We start from the raw sequence: 12,655 nt of genomic DNA on the forward strand, positions 1-12,655 counted from the left end.
GGAGCTATATTGTGCCAGGAAGATGACACTGGTCACGAAAGACCAGTTTTGTATTTAAGCCGAAAACTGAGTTGCAGGGAAGAGGCATATAGTACCTCTGAAAAGGAATGTGCCTGCCTCGTGTGGGCCGTTCAAAAGCTGGCCTGTTATGTCTCCGGTTCCAAGATTGTGGTCGAAACGGACCACTGTCCTCTAACCTGGTTGAATAACATGTCGTCCAAAAGCGGCCGGTTATTAAGGTGGAGCATGATACTCCCACAGCACAACTTGAACGTTCGTTACAAGAAAGGAAAGCTAAACGCGAACGCAGACGCACTGAGTCGCGCGTTCTAATCAGTGCCGTCTTCGGCTATCCTTTCGGTTTTTCGCTGGCAAATTGGGGCAAAATTTTGCCCTCATTGCCGCCTGAGCTGAGCGCTTCCGTCTTGAGCGATCTCAAGGGGCCAACATTATTTTGAATTCTGTTTCATTGCGTTTGTTACACGTGTAATATTTTGAGTTCTGCTTTTAAGAGTTTTGTGTCTCACATGTGCCTCTTGATATAGAGGGAACAAAATTTCGACAGAAACGTAGTTAGGAATATATTGTTGCGAATATATTTATAACTTATTTACAGTGTAGGATGGTCCAGCAGTCAAGATGGCGGTTGTTACTTCCAGCACACCGACACGTCGTCTGCCTCTTCTTCGCACACCTCACCATAGTCATAGCTGCAACCCCGCTACATCGACCTCCGGCGGCGAAAGCGCCGACTCGGCGCCTGTTAGCAGGTGATGGGCGAAAGGTACGGCTTCAGGCGAGCGACGTGGACGACGTTTGAAGACGTAGAGGGCGCCGTAGGGTCCAGAGGGGCGATGTCATAGGTAACCTCAGTCACCTGGCGTAGCACACGGTAGGGGCCGGAGTATTTGGGCAGAAGTTTTTCGGCCAGGCCAACATGCCGAGACGGAGACCACAGGAGAACGAGGTCACCCGGACTGAAGCGAACGTTCCGGTGACAACTGTCGTATCTATGTTTCTGGCTGAGTTGAGAGTCCGAAAGGCGTCGATGGGCGATCTGACGGGCCTTTTCGGCTGTGCTGATAGCGTGGCGAGCATATTCGGTGGATATGTGGTCAGGGATGGGTACGAGCGTGTCGAACGGCAAGGTCGGTTCTCTTCCATACAAAAGGTAAAAGGGAGAATATCCAGCAGTGTCGTGGCGCGAGCTATTGTAAGCGAAAGTGACAAAGGGTAGAGCAATGTCCCAGTCGCGATGATCAGTCGAGACATACATGGCGAGCATGTCAGTGATCGTGCGGTTTAAACGTTCTGTGAGTCCGTTCGTTTGGGGATGATAGGCCGTTGTAAGCTTGTGCTTGGTTGCACGAGAGCGAAGTAGGTCCTCGATTACCTTGGATAAGAAGTAGCGGCCTCGGTCCGTGATGAGTTGACGAGGAGCGCCGTGATGTAAGATGACGTCTTGTATCAAAAAGTCGGCGACGTCTGTAGCGCAGCTGCTCGGGAGAGGTCTCGTAATGGCAAAACGGGTGGAATAATCCGTAGCGACGGCGACCCATCTGTTACCGTTGTGAGAAAGTGGGAAAGGTCCCAGAAGGTCGAGGCCGACACGAAAAAAAGGCTCAGCAGGTATGTCTATGGGTTGAAGGAGCCCGGCGGGGTGTACAGCTGGCCTTTTCCGGCGTTGGCACGACTCCCAAGAAGAGACATAACGATGTACGGAACGGTAGAGGCCGGGCCAGAAAAAGCGTCGGCGGACACGGTCGTACGTTCTGGCAACACCAAGGTGGCCGGCCGTTGGTACATCATGTAGTTGCTGAAGTACGGTCGAGCGGAGATGAGTGGGTACTAAAACTAGTAGTTCCTGTCCCACTGGGCGCATGTTCCGGCGGTATAAGATACCGTCTATGATGACGAACATGCGAAGCGAACTGTCCGTCGAGTCAGTATTCAGGCGGGTGATTAGATCTCGTAGGGACGCGTCACGCTGTTGCTCGTCACCGATGTTGCCGAAAGCAGAGAGCGAGGAGATACAGATGGACGTGCCATCCGTTACGTGGTCTGGATCGTCAACGGGGTACCGAGAAAGGCAGTCGGCGTCTTGATGTAGACGGCCGGACTTGTAGACCACTGTGTACGTGAATTCCTGGAGGCGCAGAGCCCAACGAGCTAGGCGCCCTGTTGGATCTTTGAGTGCTGAAAGCCAGCATAGAGCGTGGTGGTCTGTGGTAACGGTGAAAGGTCGACCATATAAATAGGGGCGGAATTTACCAACTGCCCATACAAGCGCCAGGCACTCGCGCTCAGTAATAGAGTAATTGCGTTCGGCAGGGGAGAGGAGCCGGCTGGCATACGCAAGAACTCTATCATGACCGGATTGACGCTGGGCCAACACAGCGCCAATGCCGTAACCACTAGCGTCTGTGCGGACCTCGGTTTGAGCAGACGGGTCGAAGTGGGCGAGGATCGGCGGTGTGGTGAGCAGCGTAATGAGGCGGGAAAAAGCACTGGCTTGGTCAGGACCCCACCAAAATGGCACATCTTTCTTGAGAAGATCAGTGAGGGGGCGGGCAATATCTGCGAAGTTTCTGACGAATCGTCGGAAATATGAGCATAGGCCCACAAAACTTCGAACGTCTTTGGCACAAGTTGGTACGGGAAAATCGAGGACAGCGCGAACTTTGTCGGGATCGGGTCGGATGCCAGATGAGTCAACGAGATGCCCGAGAATAGCAACTTGGCGATGGCCAAACTGGCATTTCGATGAATTAAGTTGTAGCCCAGCCGCACGAAACACTGAAAGAATGGACGAAAGTCGGTCGAGGTGAGACTCAAAGGTGGGGGCAAATACAATGACGTCGTCCAGGTAACACAGGCAGATAGACCATTTAAAGCTGCGCAAAAGCGTGTCCATCATCCGCTCGAACGTGGCCGGCGCATTGCACAAGCCGAACGGCATGACTCTGAATTGGTAGAGACCGTCAGGCGTTACAAAGGCAGTCTTCTCACGGTCGAGGTCGTCTACGGCGATTTGCCAGTACCCAGAGCGTAGGTCTATCGAAGAAAAATAGGTAGCACCATGAAGGCAGTCCAGGGCATCATCGATACGAGGAAGCGGGTAGACATCCTTTTTGGTGATCTTGTTTAAATGCCGATAATCCACGCAGAAACGCCAGCTGTTGTCTTTCTTTTTAACTAAGACTACAGGGGAAGCCCACGGACTCGAAGAAGGCTCAATAATGCCTTTTGTGAGCATCTTGTCGACCTCCTGTTGAATAACTTCGCGCACTGATGGTGAAACTCGGTAAGGACGCCTGTGAATTGGAGCTGCATCACCGGTATCTATGCGGTGCTTGACTTGCGAGGTTTGACCTAAGGGCCTACCGTCGAAGTCAAATATGTCAGAGTAGATCATAAGGAGATCAGTGAGGTCTTTAACTTGAGAGGGCAAAAGTTCTGAGGCAATCATCTTGGTGATGTTGTTGTGCAGTGTAGAAGAGGTGACTGCGTCGACTCTATGCGGGTTCGGAGAGACGACAACGGGCAGTTCAGGTGACACCGATGAGATTTGGCACTCGTGCGACGGTGACAGAGTAGCAAGAGCAATGCCTTGTGGTAGAACTTGAGGGCTGAATCCGAAGTTCAGAAGAGGAAGGCACGTCTTGTTCGCTGTAACAGTTACAACTGTGTACGGAGAGGAGACGCTGCGGGCCAGTAGAACACTGGGAGAAGGAGAAACCACGTAATCACCATCCGGTACATTGGGATAGGGTTCAACAGCGACGCAAGTTAGGGCTTGTGGTGGCAGACGAATAGCCTCAGCACACGAAAGTTTGGTCTGAACCACCTCCGACACGTCGGCGGACGCAGGCAAGTCAAGTTGTACAACACCGGCCGAGCAGTCAATGACAGCAGAGTGGTCAGACAAGAAATCGAGTCCGAGGATGACATCATGTGGACAATGAGCGAGAACATGAAACAGAACGGACGTCTGATGGTCGGAGAACCTCACACGTGCCGTGCACATTCCGAGTACAGCCGGAGTTCCTCCACTAGCGACACGTACAAATAGGGACTCGGGCGGCGTAAGGACCTTATTTAATCGTGCACGAAGATCAGAGCTCATAATAGAAATATGTGCGCCGGTATCAATGAGGGCAGTAACAGGTAGGCCATCCACTTCCACAGCAAGCAGGTTCTGGTCCGTAGTGAGGGTCAGCAGAGGGTTTTCAGGTCGGGGGTCGAATGCAGCGTCACCTCCGGGAGCTGCATTGCTCAGTTTTCCGAGTATGGGCGTCCGGTAGGGCGGGGCGACGAATGGCGACGGGGCTGAGGTGACCGGGAGCGACGATCGCTTGGGGACGGCGAACGGCTGGAGCGTCGGACCGATGTCGCAGGAGCCTCAGTGTATGGTCCACCGTCACGAGCGGGAAACTGCAGGGGCCGGTGGTTGTCGTCACGTCGATAGCCAGAAAACGAGCGAGATGGAAAGGTGCGAGAACGACAGTAGCGAGAAATATGTCCTACACCGTGGCAACGAAAGCAGATCGGCTTGTCGTCCTGCGTTCTCCACTGGGCAGGATCACGATAGCGGCGAAACATTTCCGGTGCACGAGGAGGCGTTATGGAACTGACACGAGGTTCCGTCAACGAACACACCGGCTGCAGTCCGACACTCGCAAGCTCTTCCCTCACAACCTGCTGGATCAACGAGATCGTTGTCGAGGATCATCAGATGGCCGCGTCAGGAAAGATGGTGGCGACGCCGCCTCGATTTCTCGGCGCACGATGCGAAGTACGCTCTCGTTGGTAGGCGGTTGACCGCATGGCGGCTGAAGGTCCTTGCAAGATGATGTAGCGGCTGTGTTCGGAAGTCGCACAAAATGCTGGGCAATGCGGCGACTCTTCAGTTCTTCGAACCGGCGGCACTCTTTGATGATGTCGTCCACGGTGGAGCAGTCTTTAGACACTAGTAAATTGAAAGCATCATCCGCAATTCCCTTGAGCAAGTGGCTTACTTTGTCACCCTCTGACATGTTGGTGTCGACACGTCGGCAAAGGGCCAGGACGTCAAGGATGTAGGAGACATACGATTCGGTCGAAGATTGTGACCGACAGGAGAGTTCTTTAGAAGCGGCCCGCTGGCGTCCGACGGCTCTACCAAATAGGTCACGAAGCTTCTGTTTACAGGCATCCCAACTGGTTATGTCAGCTTCATGAGCCTGAAACCACGTACCTGCTGTTCCGCAGAGATAGAAGTCAACGTTGGCAAGCATCATTGTAGGGTCCCACCGGTAGACCGCTGCAAACCGCTCATACTTCGCGATCCAGTCATCGACGTCAACGTGGTCGGTGCCGCAGAAGTTACCGGGATCGCGGGGTTGAGTCAATACGACCGGCTGTACCGGCTGTACCGGAGGCGCGGTCGAAGCGGCAGCAGCAGAGTTGCTTTCTGTTGACATATTGCGGCTGTCCAGGATACGTCCGCTGCGGAGTTCCGTCTTGCGTAGTACCCAGCACCACCACCAAAATGTTGCGAATATATTTATAACTTATTTACAGTGTAGGATGGTCCAGCAGTCAAGATGGCGGTTGTTACTTCCAGAACACCGACACGTCGTCTGCCTCTTCTTCGCACACCTCACCATAGTCATAGCTGCAACCCCGCTACAATATTATTCTATTTAGGTCTGGTGTTCTGTCGGGTGACCGAGGGCACTTGCTTGTGTCGTGTGTTGTTTGTTGTCGGACCGTTCTTGACAAGTTGCAGAACGATCAACAAGTGCTGATACGAAAGATCGTCAGAAGAGACGAGCAAAGCAAGTCGACACGTCTTGGCGACAAGCCACTGGAGCCGGGATCCGGCCTGGCGACTGGGATCTGTTCACGGAACGAAGCGTGGAGCCGAATGTCCCCATGGCCCTGGAGGTGAACCTGGATGGACCTGGCGAACGAGCGCGCCCGGCATCCGAGCCACGTGCAAGCAGCTCGTCTTTCCGGCGCATTGTCTGGCGGCGGGGGTGCTGTTATGCCAGGGCTCCCAACCCAAACTTCCTTGCTTCGACAAGGCATTCAAGCTGGTAAAACGTCTGACGCAACCAGCGTCAACACCAGCTGATGCAACGAGGCGGGAGCCTTACGCAATCCCCGGCAACTCCGGCGCTGCGTCTGACGCAACCGAAGGAAATCTCTCCCGCAACGTGCGGCAAGCCCTCTCATCCGCGGATCCGGTTCGAGCCAGCGACCAACGGCGGTTCCTGATTGGAGGCTTCGCGCTCCTGGCTGATGCAAGCGATCGCCCAGGGCTATAAAAGAACCAAGCTGCGCGGAGAGAGGGAGACAGCGAGACAGCGAACGAAGAAATCGCGGGTCGTCGTCGCACCGCTGTGCGAGCCCAATAAGCTGTCGGCCCCAGCGCCGAATATGTAACGCCTCTGTATAGATGTATATAAATTTGCCTTAACTCACCGTCGCCTTGATCGCTCCGTCTATCAGCTCTGCGCAGAAGCAGTCGCAAGCTGAGACACCCGTTTCCCAACAGGACACAGACTGAACAAAATTCTACGAAGAATTTAGTGTTTTCATGAGCAATAAGCACCACAAGGAAACTTTTCTAAACACTCACCTGGTGGTAACAGACGGGTTCCCTCGGTTCCAGCAACATAAAATTGAAACCTATGTCAATGAATTTGACGAATAAGTGCAAAAACTAAGGAAACCAAAGATCACCCAGTACTGATCAGTTTTTTTGATGAGGACTATAGGTTTTAGTGATAGAATCGGGCATGGCTCCTGCAAATGAACAGTGATTTACAACTTTTAAACTGACACACAAAGTTGTGAAAAATGCTGTTATTTCACTGCACAGTAAAACAATGGCACTGATTTGAAGGTGCTCATTGTGCACCCTCAAATTACTGTACCCTTTCTCACAAGTGCACCATATGTACACTTGAAAAGTCAAATCATACGTTTCCACTTTGTTCTGTGTTTATCAGATTCTAAAGAAAGTTCATGCAAACAGGCGCTGCTGCCTCTGTGGCAGCAAGTGAAACTGCTGAAGCAAGTAGCAGCAGATATTAGACTGAAGTCAATATTATTGCTTAAAAAAATACCACTCCATTCAGCTTCAGCAGCAACACGTTATGCTCTTACTATGCTTTCATTATTGCTGGCCTGCATAAATGTTTGTAAATTTTGAAGAGACATCTCTGTGCTAATACCTTATTATAGCGAAGACACAAAGCGCGAGGTCATGCGTCCTGAAAGTTCCTCCTGAACGTGTCAATGTCTAATGGTGATGCCTGAGGACAGGGATCATAGGTGTTGCCACGCCGATTCCTCACTTAGTGTTGTCACACCGATTCCTGCCAACGTTGAAGCGAGCGTATTACGTTGCGACACGTAAAGGGGGCAATCACAAAATCAGCTTCGCTGTAAAGCAGCTGCTGGACGACAAACACTTAATCGAGAGAGCATCAGAAACAGGAAAACAGCGCGTGAAAACAGGCATGTGAACGGCGAACCTTTGAGGGCCGAAGTAAAACCGAAAGTCGAGCTAGTTGGTACAAATTCATTTGAGGGCCGCATTTCTGTACACTTCCGGGTTTTATACTCATATCAAGCGTTGCTTGGGAAATTTGCGTTTGTGTGTGACCTCGTGCATTAAAATTGGAGTGCGTCAAATTGCTGAACCGCTTTAGCCACTTGTTCTGAAGGTTTGTCGTGTTTCCTGAAATACACGATACATCGTACGATGTATAGCAAATACAGATACCAATATCTCACCTTGCGAAATATTATGATGCAGATAAAGGGTACCCAAATAGTGTCTGAAATAGCATTTAGGATGCCTCTATTTTCGCTAAGTGAAACGATGCGCTGCATAGATGAACTTAGGCGAAAGACAGATGAACATGAAACGGACAAGGTCGACAAGGTCCTTGTCCGTTTCATGTTCATCTGTCTTTCGTCTAAGTTCATCTATGCAGCGCATCGTTTCACTTCGAAATGCTATACCAACTAGCCCCAGTGGAAGCACTACTAAACTCTATTTCCGATGCTGCCCATCCATTCTCACTTCGTCATTACCCTTTCGGTAGTTACCCAGAACGATTTTGTTTCCTTCTTGCCATGACTGCTATTTAGAGATCGTCTCCGCTTCGTAGAGGTTTCGCTTAACACTATCGCCATATCGTTGACACTGCCTACAGAATAATTGCTGGCTTGCTGCCTAGTTTTTCTCCTCCGATGTGAGTCAACGCTGTTCCTATACAGATACCTCAAAACTTTCCGTGCACATCCACTATTTTTGGTATTCCTGAGTCTCGTTCAAGAAAAAAACAAATGAACAATCTTTGGAATAAAGGAATGAAAGAGTGAAAACTAATAAAAAAAGAATCAATGCAACACGAGGAAGCGATGTTTCAAAAGTGAGAACCAATTTATACGTTAGAGCTTGCAGAAACTAAACTCTGTATTACCAGGCGATTGGGCTACTATTCTAATGATTTCGATATAGGCGCTTTTCATTTCTCTCTCGTCTTTGATATATCGAATACACTTCCATACACTCGTCAGTCGTGAAGGAACCAAGACTCAAATAACGCTTCATAATTCGTTAGGTGGGTCTGCCAACGTCTGTGACGGCATGCATGAAATTATTCTAGAGCAGAGAGATGTGCGTCATCATTTATCCCTGCAGGAAAACATTATTGTTCTCTTAGTACCTCAATGTATCATGCCGCACAGATGTGCAAAAACGCCTGTTCTAGGAAGCTTTGGTTGAATAAAAGACACACCATTGTAAATGAAAATATAAATAAAAGGAAAGAAAGAAAACAAATAAATGCTGAAGTGTTTAAGAATTCTGAAGAGCATTTTCTATGGGTCCCAAATCACCAAGTCAATTTTAATAAGCTCCATTGAGAAAAATCACCGCCCAAGCACACCGTGGAGATGCTTTACCAGAAAAAGCTAGAGTGTGCGGCCCTGCCTTTATCAATGGTTTAATCCCAACGGTTCAGTAAAGTGGTTCTCAATTATCGGTCAGGTCAGTCCAGAAATCTTATTAGGTGTTTGCCGCCCACGTACCCCCTTCTTCATTTTTATTGGACCAGTGGTTTGTAGGGGGGTTTGCCCAGTACTTGTGGCACGTGCGCGTTTGAAGTTTTTACGCACAAAAGACGGTCGAATTATTGTTTTGCCTAGTCATATACAGCGTCTATTTAACACGCTTGATCTAGAAAATTGAGTGGTGGAAAAAACGAAGTTTCGACTTGACGTACAGAAGACTTTCTTTTTTCATTGCGCGGTAAATGTCTCTCTCTCTCTCTCTCTCTCTCTCTATATATATATATATATATATATATATATATATATATATATATATATATATATATAGTATTTATGCCTCCAGGTATATTTGCCAGTTAAAGATCAAAGACTAAGGGTCAGCAAAATACGATAGATTAGAAAAAAGCGAAAATGAAAAAGAATCGCTTTCAATATTCTTACTAGCCCTCTATATTGTCTCATCGCCAACTTCGTGCATTCCATTAAGAAATAGGGGATGAAAAGGGCTACACAGTGCAAGAAGGATTCTTTCTTGAAAATGCCCATTTTTGTGAAGCATAATTTGCTTCTATAACGAACGAGGCTCCTGGAACGCAAGATGCGTTACAGAGAGTAATACATTGCATAATAAGTTCTCCTCGCCTATTCGACGCACTGATATTCCACGCGCTGTTTGGCAGATGTTGTGCTTAGCTTCGAAGGAGGAAGTTCGTTTTCGAAAACAGCTACCGGCGTGACTGCTCAGCAGCAAATGGTATGCGGCACACCTCTCTGCATATTGCCATGCGTTTCTTATTATCCCTTTTGCTGTATTCGGTTTTCGCCCACAAAGGCTGTCAGCAACGCTCAGCGCAAACCGCGTCTCATTGTTCGAGAAGCTTCGCGATTACCCCGCCACGGTGGTCTAGTGGTTATGGCGCTCGGCTGCTGACCCGAAGGTCGCGGGATCGAATCCCGGCCGCGGCGGCTGCATTTTCGATGGAGGCGAAAATGTCTGAGGCCCGTGTACTTAGATTTAGGTGCACGTTAAAGAACCCCGGGTGGTCGAAATTTCCGGAGCCCTCCACTACGGCGTCTCTCATAATCATATCGTGGTTTTGGGACGTTAAACCCCAGATATTATTATTATAGAAGCTTCGCGATTATTGTACATAATTTTGTTAAGATTGCGCGCAGGACGCGAACACTCGAGCTTATTCTAGAGATTGCGCGACAACCAGCGATAACGCTGGAATATTCTATGGCACGTGCATAAATGCCGACGCGCTTCACAGCTTGTCAGTTGATCGACGGTAGACGCTCTGTTCGCCGCTATCAGTGTATTGCTGTAGTTGATCTTCAGTTTCCCGGCCACAAGTTCGGCCAAATAAAGAGTTTCATCTCTGACGTGCTGACTGCAGCCCTCGTGGACGTCACGACCACGTGACAATATTTACTGGAGAAGCTCTAAATAATACGTTTGATTTGCTGAAAGCATAGGGTATTCGAAAAATAGTGCAAAAATAGCACGCTTCTCGACCATGTCGCGAATGCAGTCTCACGTGAAAGGCGAGTTTTTTTCATCATAATTAGACAATTAAAAACTCAAAGGGTCCCTTATGCATTCACCTAAGACGCCTGGAGGGCGAAGGGCATCTTGTTTTAAAAGCGAAGCTGGTCTACCTCGGCGTAAAGTGTGTGACCGTGCCCGAAAAATATCATCATCATGAACGGGTATGTGCTACAGTATTTGGGCAGATCCCATTACTCACCGCTTACGGATTGGCCTGTAAAAGCCCTTAGAACGATTACAGAGAAAGACAGAGAGAAAGGCAGAAACAAACAGAGAGATGGAAACATAGATACCAGAAAGAGAAAGAGAATTCTTGCCGAAAAAAGAATGTTCGCGAGGCAGCATTCGAAGCCGCGTACCCTCGAACTGAAGGCGAGTGTTCTAACCACAAGGCTGTCCAGACACAGTAGCAGAGCATAGCATAGCCTTGTATAGTGTAGTGTAGCAAGGTGTTGGGAAAGGGAAGTGAGCGTGAGGAGGAGAGGTTTGATGGCGAGGACGAGGAAAAGGGGGAGGACAGGGAGTAAAGCGTAGCACAGAAATAATGGCAGATGGAAATGGAGAGAAAGAAATGCATAAAGCAAAAGAAAGGGAGGACATCAGCGGAACAGAGAGAAATCACTAGAGAGAGAGAGAGAGAGAAAATATAGAAAAAAGGAGGAAGCAAGCATCGCGTCCTTTAGCAACGAGATACCGCACCACCTGGCCAATCCGCCCATGCGTAGTAGCTAAGCCACACCCACCGATGGAGACATCGCGCGCAACCATCGCTCTATATGGCATAGCCTGGCTGCATACTCCCGAGGAGGAAGCCGCGCATCTCGACGCTAGATGAGTCGGGCTAGCACACTGTCGGCAATTTTTCCTTCTTAGTCAGTGTAATGGTCCTGCTTCGCCCCCTCCGAAAGCTCTGTGCACCTCAAGGGCGTTTGCAGTGCCTTCAGGATCGGAAGCGTTTTCTTCACCTGACCTGGTTTCGCACTGCCTCCGTCATCGGCACATCGTCAAGCGAATATGTTATGTGATGACGTCAAACTTTTTGCAGTCTGTGACGTCATCGCGTGATGATTATTTTTCGCGCCACTCTTGTTGGCGCCGACGCCGGGGGGCGCTGACGCCGCCAACGGTGAATTTTCACCTTTGATGAGAGGCATTCAAGCTTTCGCCTTAATCATGGAGTGCACGGAATTGGAGCTACGCAAATTACATGTTATTTTGTCGACAGACGTACACCGTTCATAATAAAGGTGTTCGTGACGGAAGCGGCAACTTTTACATCTTGTACACTTATTAATGCAATATCCTTAGATGCCTCGTCAAACGCGAAAGTTGACCGTCGATGGGGTCGTCGGCGCCCTGCGTTGTAGGAGTCACTGCAAAACCAGGTGAGGTGCCGAACGCTTGCAGTGCCTCCTATTTTGGAGGTGGTCAAACCACGTTATGTGCAGACAGCTTTCGGAGGGGGGCGGAGGAGGATCAATACATCGACTGAGAAGAAAATGAAGAAGCCTTTCGCCTTCCAGTCATCTTTGGCGACTGCATAAGCGACCCCGGGAGTTTTAACACAACACCTCGCTTCGTAGAAACTGTGAGCGATATTAATAATATCTGTGGTTTAACGTCCCAAAACCACGATATGATTATGAGAGACGCCATAGCGGAGGGCTCCGGAAATTTCAACCACCTGGGGTCCTTTAACGCGCACCTCAATCTAAGTACACAGGCCTCAAACATTTTCGCCTCCATCGAAAATGCAGCCGCCGCGGCCGGGATTCGATCCCGCGACCTTCGGGTCAGCAGCCGAGCACCATAACCACTAGACCACCGAGGCGGGGTTGGTTGTGAGCGAAAAATCAGCGTTGTCCATGTGCGAAAAATTGAGACGGATGCAAATAAATACACAATCATAATAAAAAAAACGCGCAGCTTGCACCAGTGACGCAAGGCTGAAACCATCAGTGGAGCTAGTGTTCGACCTAGCAAAATATTGCTAGTATTGCCAAGATTTTGCATAAGGGCTAAGTTTTT

General features: G+C 49.5%; 1 long non-coding RNA gene across 1 annotated transcript in view; it reads right to left on the reverse strand.

Moving 5' to 3' along the window:
- LOC119390598 (uncharacterized) overlaps window positions 1–7,142 on the reverse strand; it is a 48,155-nt gene extending 41,013 nt beyond the window's left edge. The window contains exon 1 of the long non-coding RNA XR_005183396.2: window positions 6,626–7,142. This is a non-coding gene — a long non-coding RNA (uncharacterized LOC119390598). The remainder of the gene's footprint in view (window positions 1–6,625) is intronic.
- Window positions 7,143–12,655: the final 5,513 nt, after the last annotated feature.

Source organism: Rhipicephalus sanguineus, chromosome 4 (assembly GCF_013339695.2).
Source record: "Rhipicephalus sanguineus isolate Rsan-2018 chromosome 4, BIME_Rsan_1.4, whole genome shotgun sequence".
Lineage (NCBI taxonomy): Eukaryota > Metazoa > Arthropoda > Arachnida > Ixodida > Ixodidae > Rhipicephalus > Rhipicephalus sanguineus.